We start from the raw sequence: 13,826 nt of genomic DNA, 5'->3' as shown, positions 1-13,826 counted from the left end.
GAAACAAATGGATAGGGAATAGAAACAAGGGACTGTGATAAAATGCAAAAATTGAGAAATGCATAGACATGAAATATATTGTATATAAATATATTGAAATATTGAAATGTAGGTTATGTAAGGAAATGGGCATACTGTATACCTATTTAAAATTATAGTGATGTTTTTAATGTGCAAAAACTAATAAACAAAACATTTTTTTTAAAAAAAGATCTAAGAAGTCCGACGCAGCTTGTATTATTTTGGCTTTTATCTACCACCTATTTGCTTTGACCGTTAATAATTCAGATTCGTGTAGAGCGTTTTAGTATGCAATACACCCATATTCTTTTAAAATACCTGGATCCCTGACAGGTGTGCTCAGGTAGAAAAGAGCATCCCTCAAAAGGTGATGGAGAGCAGCCTTGCCCAATTTACCTCCTGGTGTGAAGCAATGCCTAATGATTGGCCCTGAGTTGGGCGAGGAGGCTATAATGCATTTTCTGAAATATTGTGGCTCTGTGCCAGTGATGGCGAACCTTGTTTTCCTCGGGTGCCGAAAGTGTGTGTATATATGTGCTATCGTGCATGCTTGAGTGCCCACACCCTTAATTCAATGCTTGGGGACAGTGAAAATGCCCTCCCCCACCTCTGGAGGCCCGAAACAGCCCATTGTCCAAACTCTGGTGGGCCCAGTAAGCCCTTTTTCAATCCTCCCCATGCTCCAGAGGCCAAAATGCCCTCCGCTATCCCCCCCAGAGACTCTCTGGAAGCCAAAAATGCCATCCCAGAGCCTCTAGATGAGCCAAAAATCAGCTGGCCAACACGTACATGCACATTGGAGCTGAGCTAGGGTAACGGCTCGCATGCCAGCAGATATAGCTCCATGTGCCACCTGTGGCACCTGTGCCATAGGTTCGCCATCACTGCTCTATGCTGTAAGAGGCACCAACCTGTTTGGGATCAGCAGTCACACCAGAAATATAGATGGAACAAAAACAAGAAACATGGACAAGGCTAAATTTAATTTGATCTAAAACTGATTTCATTCATGTGGCTAACCTCCTTGTTTCTCCTACATGTTTCTCCTATATATATATAACACTGGAAAAAATTTTAAAACTACAATCCAAATCCAACTAATAGAAATTTACAACTACTCTTTTTAAAAAAAAGGAACGACACTCCAACGATAAATATGAACTTTACGTCGTAAGGAAACGATACACCAGTCTATTGCTGGTTTCACCTTCTATCTTTTTTCTATATATTCTCGCTCTCTTTCTTTCTCACCTAGCGGTTTTATTTCTTTCCCTTTTTCATCTCTTGCCTTTTGTCCTCCTCTTTTCTCTTCCTCTTTTTACCCCCTCTCTCTCTTCCTTTCCTGCTCTAATTTTTCTTCTCCTTTTTTCCTCCCCCGTGTAAATATGCATACTATTTTAAAATTGCATACTTTAAAACCACACTCATTTGTACCAATGTCTAAATAGTCCTTTTGTTTTCTGTGCTCCCTTCCCCCATTTATTTGCAATAAAGATTATATTTTAAAAAAGAATGTTTCTCCTTTGTGCAAACTGAAGTTTGGTGGTGGCAATTTTGGGAAGAGTGTGCAGGTTAATCTCAGCCACCGGTGGGATTCAAAAATTTTTTACTGCCGGTTCTATGGACATGTCTTGGTGGGTGTGGCATGGATTGGTGGGCATGGCAGGGGAAGGTTACTGCAAAATCCCCATTTCCTCCTGATCAACTGGGACTCAACTGGGAGGCAGAGAATAGATGGGCATGGGGCTAGTTAGATGTGATATTTACCGGCTCTCCAAACTACTCAAAATTTCCACTACCGGTTCTCCAGAACTGGTCAGAAGAACCTGCTGAAACCCACCTCTGCTGTCAGCCCATCAAGTTATGCCAGGCCAGGAAACAAACTTTACAAAAACTGCCCTAACTCCACGGGTACAATAATAGATTCTTAAAAGCTTCGCAGTGCTTCTTTCCTTCGTCTCACCCTCATATCAAAGAGAATAAGGATGGGACGATCTTGAGTTTCTTTCTCACCTCCTCCTCTTTCTCGGGGTCGAACCATTCATGCATTCATACGTCAAGGTTGCCTCCACACTCCTCTACAGGCCCAGGTAAGTGCAGCAACAGGCAATGGTGAAATGCATATTTTTTTTACAACGGGTTATGTGGACGTGGCTTGGTGGGGGTGGCAAGGGAAGGATACTATAAAATCTCCAGTCCCACCTGATTTCAGGGAAAAGATACTAAGAAATCCCCAATCTCTCCCTACTCCTGGGGGAAGGATATTGCAAAATCTCAATTTCCACCCCACTCTGGAGCCAGCCAGAGGTGGTATTTGCTGGTTTTCCAAACTATTTTATTTTATTTTATTTTATTTTATTTTATTTTATTTTATTTTATTTTATTTTATTTTATTTTATTTTATTTTATTTTATTTTATTTTATTTTATTTTATTTTATTTTATTTTATTTTATTTTATTTTATTTTATTTTATTTTATTTTATTTTATTTTATTTTATTTTATTTATTTTATTTTATTTTATTTTATTTTATTTTATTTTATTTTTTATTTTATTTTATTTTATTTTATTTTATTTTATTTTATTTTATTTTGTCCAATACACAATGAGGGTTTTAGTGGGTATATATCTATATAGACATAGTAAAATACATGATGAAGGTTATAGAGGAGATACTCATAGTAAAATATATCTGAGAAATAATAGAAAAGAAGGTATAGTAATAGAAAATATCAATGAAAGAATAGAAGAAGAGATATAGGAATAGAAGAAAGGTATAGGAGATATAGGAGAGCAATAGGACAGGGGACGGAAGGCACTCTAGTGCACTTGTACTCACCCCTTACTGACCTCCTAGGAATCTGGATAGGTCAACCATGGATAATCTAAGGGTAAAGTGTTGGGGGTTTGGGGATGACACTATGGAGTCCGGTAATGAGTTCCACGCTTCGACAACTCGGTTACTGAAGTCATATTTTTTACAGTCAAGTTTGGAGCGGTTAATATTAAGTTTAAATCTGTTGTGTGCTCGTGTGTTGTTGTGGTTGAAGCCGAAGTAGTCACTGACAGGCAGGACGTTGCAGCATAAAGTTTTCACTAGAAGTTCTCCAAACTACTCAAAATTTCCGCTACTGGTTCTCCACAACCTGTCAGAGCCTGCTGGATTTCATTCCTGGCTACAGGTATTCATCAACTTACTATCACAACTGGGACAAGAGTTTCTGTTGCTTAAGTAAGGCAGTTTTTTCAGTCAGTTGCACCCTATTTTACCACCTTTTTTTTGGCCACAATTATTAAGCAAATTACTGTAGTTAAATGAACCATATAGTCATTAACCCAACCCCAGCTTTCCCCGGTCGACTTTTGCTTATTGTAAGTGGTCTGGGAAGTTTGCAAACGGTGATTGTATGTTTCCAGGATGCTGCATATTTTGTATAAACAACCTGTATTTGAACCTTGAGCAAGGTTGCAGGTTGTCGGTTCTCCGTCTCATAGAATTATTATCAGTTTATTATTATTTATTAGAATCGTCTGCTGCCTTTCTCCGAAAACTCGGGGTGAAATAAAGAGCACAGCATAGTAGACAGAACTCTAAGAGACCTTGGAGATCGTCTAGTCCGGTGATGGCAAACCTTTTTTTCATGAGGTGCCAAAAGAGTGTGTCCATGCGCTATCACGCATGCGTGAGTGCCCACACCCATAATTCAATGCCCAGGGAGGGCGAAAACAGCTTCCCCCGCCCCTTGGAGGCCCTATGATGGCCAGAAAGAAGTCTGTTTTCCAACTTCTGGCAAGCTCAGTGGGCTCGTGTTTCGCCCTCCCCAGGCTCCAAAGGCTTCCCTGGAGCCGGGGCAGGATAAAAACGCCCTACCCCAACCCCCAGAGACTCTCTGGAAGCCAAAAAGGCCCTCCAAGGGCCTCTATGCAAGCCAAAACTTAGGGCAACAGCTTGCGTGCCAGCATATATGGTTCCGCGTGCCACCTGTGGCACCCACAGCATAGGTTCACCATCACTGTTCTAGTCCAACCTCCTGCTCAGGGAAGAAACCCAAAACCATTTCAGACAAAATGGCTGTCCAATCGTCTGGCGGGACCCAGGGGAAGAGCCTTCTCTGTGGTGGTTCCGACCCTCTGGAACCAGCTCCCCCCAGATATTAGGATTGCCCCCACCCTCCTTGCCTTTCGGAAACTCCTTAAAACCCACCTCTGCCGTCAGCCATGGGGGAATTGAAACATCTCCCTCTTGCCCATGTAGTTTCTGTGTATCATTCGACTGTGTGCTTGTTTCTTATACATTGGGGTTTCTTTTGGATTTCTTAACCTAAAACTGTAATTTAGATTGCTAAATATTAGATTTATTACTATGTATTGTTTTTTACCATTGTTGTGAGCCGCCCCGAGCAGTGTTCCCTCTAATTTTCTTTTAGGGTGGGCGGAAAGGTATAGTGTCTGAGCGGCAGTCCTTTTGGGACTGGGCAGCACAGAAATAATTAATTAATTAATTAATTAATTAATTAATTAATTAATTAATAAAGAGAATTTCAAAATAAAATACTGTACTGTTTCAAAATAAAATACCTCATTTGTCAGTTAAAAACATTTGATTAAATCCTTCTCGGCCTTTGGTGAGCCAGTGCACTCAGCAGGCAATGCTTGGCTGCATAGCTAGAGGTATAACAAGCAGGAAGAGGGAGATTATGATCCCACTATATAGAATGCTGGTGAGACCACATTTGGAATACTTTGTTCAGTTCTGGAGACCTCACCTACAAAAAGATATTGACAAAATTGAACGGGTCCAAAGACGGGCTACAAGAATGGTGGAAGGTCTTAAGCATAAAACGTTATCAGGAAAGACTTAATGAACTCAATCTGTAGAGTCTGGAGGACAGAAGGGAAAGGGGGGACATGATCGAAACATTTAAATATGTTAAAGGGTTAAATAAGGTCCAGGAGGGAAGTGTTTTTAATAGGAAAGTGAACACAAGAACAAGGGGACACAATCTGAAGTTAGTTGGGGGAAAGATCAGATGCAACGTGAGAAAATATTATTTGACTGAAAGAGTAGTAGATCCTTGGAACAAACTTCCAGCAGACGTGGTAGATAAATCCACAGTAACTGAATTTAAACATGCCTGGGATAAACATATATCCATCCTAAGATAAAATACAGAAAATAGTATAAGGGCAGACTAGATGGACCATGAGGTCTTTTTCTGCCGTCAGACTTCTATGTTTCTATGTTTCTATGTTTCTACTGTGTGTCTATAACAGTGAGCTCATAATAGGGCAACTCTATCAATATTAAAATGCCACTTAAATAGTTGAGCTAGTTTCAAACTAGATTTTGATTTTCTTTCTCTCTTCCTTACTCCCATTCTTTTTCTTTCTCTTTTCCTTCCTCTCTTTTTTCTATCTGTTTCTCTCTCTTCCTCTCTTCCTCTCTCTCTCCTTCCCTCTCACTCTTTCCCTCTCGGCTTCTGGGCAGGTTTGGAAAACTCTGAGTTGATGATGATTTTTAAGTGAGCGATTGCTCACTGCTCAGCTTAGAGGGAACTATGGCCCCGAGTCTACGGAGAGGGGCGGCACATAAATCCAATAAATCTAATCTAATCTAATCTTTAAATCCTCCAGTGTTGGAGCTCCCACAACTTCTGGAGTCAAGCAGTTCCACTGATTAATTGTTCTCTCCCACAGTCGCAAAATTTCTCCTAGAAAGTTCCAGGTTGGATCTCTCCTTGAGGAGTTTTCTCACGAGGTTTTGAAGGTGAGATCGGACAGGCCAGCCTCCACTCATTTGGATTGCTTGCAGCCTGCAGAAGGTTGGATTAGGGATCCCTTCCAAGCGCACCGTTCTATGACGCTGGGTGCATTTTGTTGCAGGTCTCGCTCCTTCTCTTTAATGCTGACGCGCGAGCTGAGAGTGCTTTTACTGTACGAGGGCTTTCAAGTAGTGGATCTATGGAAGCTCGCCAGGAATCCTGAAAGCACTGAAAGTAGACAATCCCCAGGAAGAGATACTGCAGTTGCAGCCTGTATTACTGATTCTATGCTGAGGAAGGTCTGGGGAAAGAGGTGCTCTGAGTCTTAGACGATAGGGCTGAGTTCCCCCAATACTATTTATGGGACCATCTCTTGCCACATACCTTCCAGAGACCAATAAGAGCACTCTTCCGGGTCCCATCGACTAAGCAATGCAGGTTGGTGGGGCCTTGGGGAAGGGCCTTTTTTGTGGCTGCCCCGGGTCTATGGAATCAACTCCCCCCCCCTGAAATTCATATCGCTCCCACCCTAATGGCTTTCCATAAGGCCATGAAGACCTGGCTTTGCCGGCAGGCCTGGGGACCCGTGAACTAATAACCACCATACCTATATTGTATGAATGTTGTGTATGCATTGATTGTTTAGTTAGTTAACCCACCTTTGTCGCCAGGCATGGGGTAACTGAGCTACCCCTAGGCTATTATAGTTTTGTGTATGGTATGACTGAGTTGTATGGTTTTAATGTTATGGGTTTTAGATGTTGTTTTAATGTATTGGATTTGTTATACAGTATTGTTATCACTATTGTGAGCCGCTCTGAGTCCTCGGAGAGGGGCGGCATACAAATCTAATAAATAATAATAATAATAATAATAATAATAATAATAATAGTAATAGTAATAATAATAATAATAATAATAATAATAATAATAATAGTGTGGATTTTAAATTTGGATTTTAAAGTTAGAATTGATTTCTTTTAATTGTTCTTGTATTTTTATATTGTTGTAATCCACCCTGAGTCCTTCGGGATTGAGTGGCATAGAAGTCGAATTAAATAGATAGATAGATAGATAGATAGATAGATAGATAGATAGATAGATAGATAGATAGATAGATAGATAGATAGATAGATAGATAGATAGAGATGATAGATAGATAGATAGATAGATAGATAGACAGACAGACAGACAGACAGACAGACAGACACACACACACACACACACACACACACACATACATACATACATACTGTATATTTAGCTAGGCTAAAATGAAATTGGGGAGATTATAATTCACCAAGGTGCACTAGGAGCTTGGCCATCACTTTTAGGATACTGTGCAAAGCAGCCGTCGCCTTAAAGATAATCCAGTGTGCACAGCAGCGACGAGCTTGCTAGGTGGGCAAAGCAGTTTGGGTTTCTTAAGGGTTTTATTGCGTTTTGCGAACCTAATCTATGATTCCATGCTGTTTCAACTGTGTAATCCCACTTTTCTGCTAACAATATTAAAGGCCGGGGAAACAGCCCGTCGTTCAAGCAATGCAACATGAAAAACAGTAGTTGCATGGAGTGAGGAAGGTCAGCTCACATTTTTCCCTGAACCCCATCTGACTAATCGGGGCAGGACAAACATTAGGCGGTCAGGATCCCATCAAAACTCCCATTAAAGAGAGGCAGCCAGATTTTGAGGGGGGGGCAGGTGGCTTGGAAGGGGGAGATCAGAGTTAGTATGTCGTTTGAAACGGCTTCTAGTCGGTGTCACTTTAATTGTGATTTATATTTGAGTTTTGTTTTTGGATTTTTTTTAATATGGGGAGGGTAGGTGGGAGCATGAAGAGCAGAGCAAGCTGTTCATTTGCAGCCTGTCTCTGGGGTTTAATAAAGCTCTACTCACTGCTGTAGTATCATTTTTATGCTACCATAAAACTCGTCCGTTTAGCAGGTTTGTGTTACTTCAGCAGTTAGCACTGCCTGAAAAAGCAGTTCTGGAAAAGGTGAACAGGAAGGAAGGAAGGAAGGAAGGAAGGAAGGAAGGAAGGAAGGAAGGAAGGAAGGAAGGAATTTTAAACCCTATCTGTATAAAGGAAGGAAGGAAGGAAGGAAGGAAGGAAGGAAGGAAGGAAGGAAGGAAGGAAGGAAGGAAGGAAGGAAGGAAGGAAGGAAGGAATTTTAAACCCTATCTGTATAAAAGAAGGAAGGAAGGAATTTTAAACCCTATCTGTATAAAGGAAGGAAGGAAGGAAGGAAGGAAGGAATTTTAAACCCTATCTGTATAAAAGAAGGAAGGAAGGAAGGAAGGAAGGAAGGAAGGAAGGAAGGAAGGAAGGAAGGAAGGAATTTTAAACCCTATCTGTATAAAAGAAGGAAGGAAGGAATTTTAAACCCTATCTGTATAAAAGAAGGAAGGAAGGAAGGAAGGAAGGAAGGAAGGAAGGAAGGAAGGAAGATATTTATTTTAAACCCTATGTGTAAAAAATGTGGAAGGAAAGAAGGAAGGGAGGGAGGGAGGAAAGGAAGGAAGGACATTTAAGCAAAACGTATAGCAGAAATACAGGAGCAGGGTATAATACATGTTTTGATCAAAGCTCCTTTTGAAAACCTCTTTCAAAGAAGCACCCCAAGTGCAGAAAAGGATTTTGCTTCAGTTATAACACACTGGAAATGTTTTTATAGACAAAAATCAGGTCAGGTAAAAGCATACTGGCACAGAACATGCTAAGCTACTCTAGGGTTAAGGTGAGTTTTCTGTGGCTTGTGTCAACCTAGCTCCCTCTCACTTCAACCCTGCTCCTTTTTACGGTTTGGGAGAAGACCCGGATATCGGCGTGATTCCTAAATCAGGGTGTGTGTGTTATGGGAAAGTAGCCGATAAAAGAAGAAAAGGAACAGGTGTTTTGAGTGGTCCTCCCTCTTCAGTGGTTTAAATTTTAGGGCCACGTTTGCCTGACAATTCAATTTTGATTTAGGAATTAACCTATTTCCTAGATCAGTCCAATGCCCTGAATGGTCCATCGGTCAAAGGACAGGCAGTGATAATGTATTTTTAATATGGAGCCGGGGTGGCGCAGCAGGTAGAGTGCTGTACTGCAGGTCACTGAAGCTGACTATAGATCTGAAGGTCAGCAGTTCAAATCTCATCACCGGCTCAAGGTTGACTCAGCCTTCCATCCTTCCGAGGTGGGTAAAATGAGGACCCAGATTGTGGGGGCCATATGCTGGCTCTGTTAAAAAGTGCTATTGCTAAAGTGTTGTAAGCCGCCCTGAGTCTAAGGAGAAGGGCGGCAAAAAAGATCGAATAAATAAATAAATAAATAATATACTAGTGCAGTGATGGCGAACCTTTCTTTCCTTGGATGCTCGAGTGCATGCGTGAGTGCCCACACCCATAATTCAATGTTTGGGGAGGGTGAAAAGAGCTTTCCCCACCATCCCGGAGGTCTCCTGGAGGCCAGAAATGGTCTATTTCCCAACTTTTGGTGGGCCCAGAAGGCTCGTGTTTCACCCTCTTCAGGCTCCAAAGGCTTCCCTGGAGCCATAGGAGGGTGAAAACGCCCTCTCCCATCCCCTGGAGGCTCTGGAAGCCAAAACGCCCTCCCAGAGCCTCTGTGTGAGCCAAAAATCAGCTGGTCGGCACACACATGCATGTTGGAGTGGAGCTAGGGCAATGACTCGTGTGTCCGCAGTCTGCATTGGTTGCCGATCAGTTTCCGGTCACAATTCAAAGTGTTGGTTATGACCTATAAAGCCCTTCGTGGCACCGGACCAGAATATCTCCAGGACCGCATTCTGCCACACAAATCCCAGAGACCAGTTAGGTCCCACAGAGTTGGCCTTCTCCAGGTCCCGTCAACTAAACAGTGTCGTTTGGCGGGACCCAGGGGAAGAGCCTTCTCTGTGGTGGCCCCGACCCTTTGGAACCAACTCCCCCCAGATATCAGAGTTGCCCCCACCCTCCTTGCCTTTCGTAAGCTCCTTAAAACCCACCTTTGTCGTCAGGCATGGGGGAAATGAGACTTTCCCTCTGCCTAGGCTTATAAAATTTATGCATGGTATGTCAGTATGAATGATTGGTTTCTAAATTGGGGGTTTTTTTTAAATTAACTTAAATATTAAATGTGTTTATATTGTATTATTATTGCTGTTAGCCGTCCCGAGTCTGCGGAGAGGGGCAGCATACAAATCTGATTAATAAATAAATAAATAAATGTGGCACCCATCCCACAGGTTCACCACCACTGCACTAGTGTATTTTTAATTACAAATCCCAGAAACACTTGAAATTCGCCATGATCTTTGGGTTGATGGGAAACTATCAAGAGAACACACCAGGTTGCCTATTCCCAGATTAAATTTGCACAAGAGGCTAAACAAGAAGAGGAAAAAATCAAATCCCTTCAGACAGAGGTCTTCAAACTTGCCAACTTTTGTTATATATTCATTCATTCATTCATTCATTCGATTTTTATGCCGCCCTTCTCCTTAGACTCAGGGCGGCTTATAACATGTTAGCAATAGCACTTTTTTAACAGAGCCAGCCTATTGCCCCCACAATCCGGGTCCTCATTTTACCCACCTCGGAAGGATGGAAGGCTGAGTCAATGACTGAGTATATGACTTTTTGTATTATATGATGTGGAAGAAAAAAATAAAAAAAATTACTCTGGAAAACTTGCCAACTTTAAGGCTTGTGCCCTTCAACTCTAAGAATTCTCCAATTCTGCATTATCTTGCTCAGAAGCAAGAGAAGAGATGGGCTGGGGTAGTGCAGAAATTTTGGGAAAAAGTGCAAGAGGACACTAATAGGATATTAAATATACGATGGACAATTACAAAGGAAATGGCGGTATTAGTCAAAAAGAACGAGATGGGAGAATTTAGAGAAATAAAAGAAGCAGCGAGAGAAAGCACTCAGACAGTAATAGTCCTAGGCTGGAAGGATGCGGCAAAATGGACAATGCAAAATTGGTACAGGTACATGGTGGATCATATTCAGTTTGAAATTATGGATAAGAGGATGAATTCGGCCCATGAAACTGATCTGCGAGAACTGATGGGACGATGGGACAAGGTAAGAGGACATGTGGTTAGTAGAATTCGAGACCAAGGCATAAAGAATAAATTAGAATTACTTTATAATATGTAAATAGATATTTTGCTCTTGAGTTAAAATGGTATAGAGAAATCATGCCCCCAATTTGGTGGAGGGGTATGGCTGTTGTTTCGTGGTGGGCACTTAGCACTGAGCACACTGTTACGTGTTGTGTGAATTTATTTATTTATTTTTATTTGTCAAACAAGTATAGTGTTATAGGATATATTAACATAACATAACATAAGTAGAACGTAGTAATAGAAAGGATAATAAGACAGTAGGACAGGGACATTAGGCACATAAGTGCACTTATGCACGCCCCTTACAGACCTCTTAGAAAAGGGGAGAGGTCAATTGTAGATAATGTAAGGTTGAAGATTTTGGGGTTGGGGGAAGCAACAACAGAGTCAGGTAATGAGTTCCAGGCGGTGACCACTCTATTGCTGAAATCGTATTTTCTGCAGTCAAGTTTGGAGCGATTTACCTTCAGTTTGTATCTATTACGTGCTCTTGTGTTGTTGTTGTTAAGGGTGAAGTAGTTACTGACAAGGAGTACATTATGATGTATGATTTTATGAACAACAGTTAAATCAGTTTGGAGACGACATAGTTGTAAATTTTCTACATTTAGTACTTGAAGTCTGGAGGAGTAGGGTAATTTGTTACATGAGGAGGAGTGAAGGACTCTTCTTGTGAAGTATTTCTGGACTCCTTGGATTGTATTAATATCTGATATGCAGTGTGGATTCCACACAGGTGAGCTATATTCTAGAATAGCTCTGACAAATGTTTTGTATGCTTCGGTTAATAAATCAGTGTTTCTAGAGAAGAAGCTACGTAAGATTAGGTTTACAATTCTTAATGCTTTTTTGGCAATGCTGTTACAGTGGGCTCTAGCACCGAGGTCATTGGAAATGAGTACTCCAAGGTCTTTGACTGAGTGAGGGTCCTCTGTTAGTTCAGTTTTAACAACTATGTATTTAGTATTCAGATGTTTATTGTTATTATGAAATTCAATTTAAAAAATTTGATTTGATTTATTGGATTTGTATGCCGCCCCTCTCTGGAGACTCGGGGCGGCTAACAACAATAATAAAACAGTATACACAATAATCCAATAGTAAAAACAATTAAAAACCCATTCAAGTAAAAACCAAACATACATTCAGACATACCATGCATAAAATTGTAAAGGCCTAGGGGGAAAGAGTATCTCAGTTCCCCCATGCCTGACGGCAGAGGTGGGTTTTTTGTAGCTTACGAAAGGCAAAGAGGGTGGGGGCAATTCTAATCTCTGGGGGGAGTTGGTTCCAGAGGGCCGGGGCCACCACAGAGAAGGCTCTTCCCCTGGGTCCCGCCAAGTGGCATTGTTTAGTTGATGGGACCCGGAGAAGGCCCACTCTGTGGGACCTAACTGGTCACTGGGATTCGTGCAGCAGAAGGCGGTCCCTGAGGTAATCTGGTCCGGTGCGATGAAGGGCTTTATAGGTCATAACCAACACTTTGAATTGTGACCGGAAACTGATCGGAGATGGGTAGAGGCAAGGAGAAGGCTTACTTGCGAGCTTCCACTGTGGGCAAGGATTTGCCTAATCAGCCAGGCACCTGCCCTGCTCCGTGTCCGGATGCCACTTTGCTAGTTCCAAGACTGCATCACCAAAGGGCAGGCTTACCATGTAGGAGGGAGGGGGTGGGGGGAAAGGGGAGGGAGGCTCGGCAATTAAGGTTTTGGCACCGTCAGACCTGCCTGGAGCAGGCTTCCACTAGCTGATAGCTTTATTGTTATATTTTTTGGATGTCAAAGCGGCACAAACAGTGCTTTAAAATGCATCCGAGCCGCTGCTTCCTTTGACAGAGGGTGTTGGTTTTCCCATTAACAAGTAGAATGCAGGAGCTGGAGCAGAAAACTCCCGGCGCTTTGCAATTGATAAAATAACAATTCCCTAATTAAACAGAACTGTCAGTCAAGAGGCTCTCTGTGCAGCATCTGAAGGCGACGGGCGGGAAATAGCCTCCGTGCCCTCCACCCACACCCCTACACGTGGGCAGCCTTGCAGCTCCAAAACCCAAAATGGAAGGGGCCCTGCACAAACGCCTAAGACTGAGTCCTCTACTACAATTAATAATAATTAATAATAATAATTTATTAGATTTGTATGCCGCCCCTCTCCGGAGACAAGGCCAGCATCCCACACTGTAAGTCACAAAGACCAAAGATGTTACAATCTGCATGTCAAGAGGGAATATGTCCAGAATCCCTGGTCCAGGTTGCAAGCTATCATAGAGGTTACACAAAACCTACATTGCTTTTAGGACCACTTCCGAGCAATAGCAGGAAGATTATTCTGCAGAAAAGAACACTCGGGACACAACTTCCTTCGAACTTCCTAGGTCTGTGCATTAAAAATCAATTATCCTATTTCCTGGGACCTGAGTTCCTCCCGCTTTCATTGAAGCCCCAATGTTCTGCAGAGGTGATATTCAACAGGACCTAGTGGGCTTTTTAGTTCAGAAGCTTTTAAAAGTGAATGTGGCTCCATTAAAACAAAAGAACAAACAAACAAAACAGCAGATGTGCCATCTTAAGGCAAGATGTGGTCTTCTTGTCCACAGAAGCCTTTTATTTTAACAGGCAGCACGGTTCTCCTTCTGTGGAGCACCCATATTTTCTTCAGAGTAAAAAGATAAGATAGACAATGCACAAATCTAATAATAAATAAATCAAAACGATGTGTGACTTGGCAACTTTAAGACTTGTGGACTTCATGTGTAGGCTTTACTGTCTGTTAAAGGCCAGGGGGCAAGGGGAGAAAGCGAAAGGGAGAGAAAGAGAGAAAGAGAAAGAGAATGGGAAAAGGAAAGGGAAAGAGAGAAAGAGAGAAAGGGAGAAAGGGAGAAAGGGAGAAAGGGAGAAAGGGAGAAAGAGAGAAAGAGAGAAAGAGAGAAAG

At 41.9% G+C, this 13,826-nt stretch overlaps 1 protein-coding gene across 1 annotated transcript in view; it reads right to left on the bottom strand.

The window, feature by feature from the left end:
* The window catches only part of FOXO6 (forkhead box O6), a 222,885-nt gene that overhangs the window by 197,223 nt on the left and 11,836 nt on the right, over positions 1-13,826 (bottom strand). The window lies entirely within an intron of this gene.

Source organism: Erythrolamprus reginae, chromosome 11 (genome assembly GCF_031021105.1).
Source record: "Erythrolamprus reginae isolate rEryReg1 chromosome 11, rEryReg1.hap1, whole genome shotgun sequence".
In the NCBI taxonomy this organism is placed as follows: domain Eukaryota; kingdom Metazoa; phylum Chordata; class Lepidosauria; order Squamata; family Dipsadidae; genus Erythrolamprus; species Erythrolamprus reginae.
Note: the sequence above shows the minus strand (reverse complement) of the source record. Positions and strands in the feature narration are given on the sequence as shown.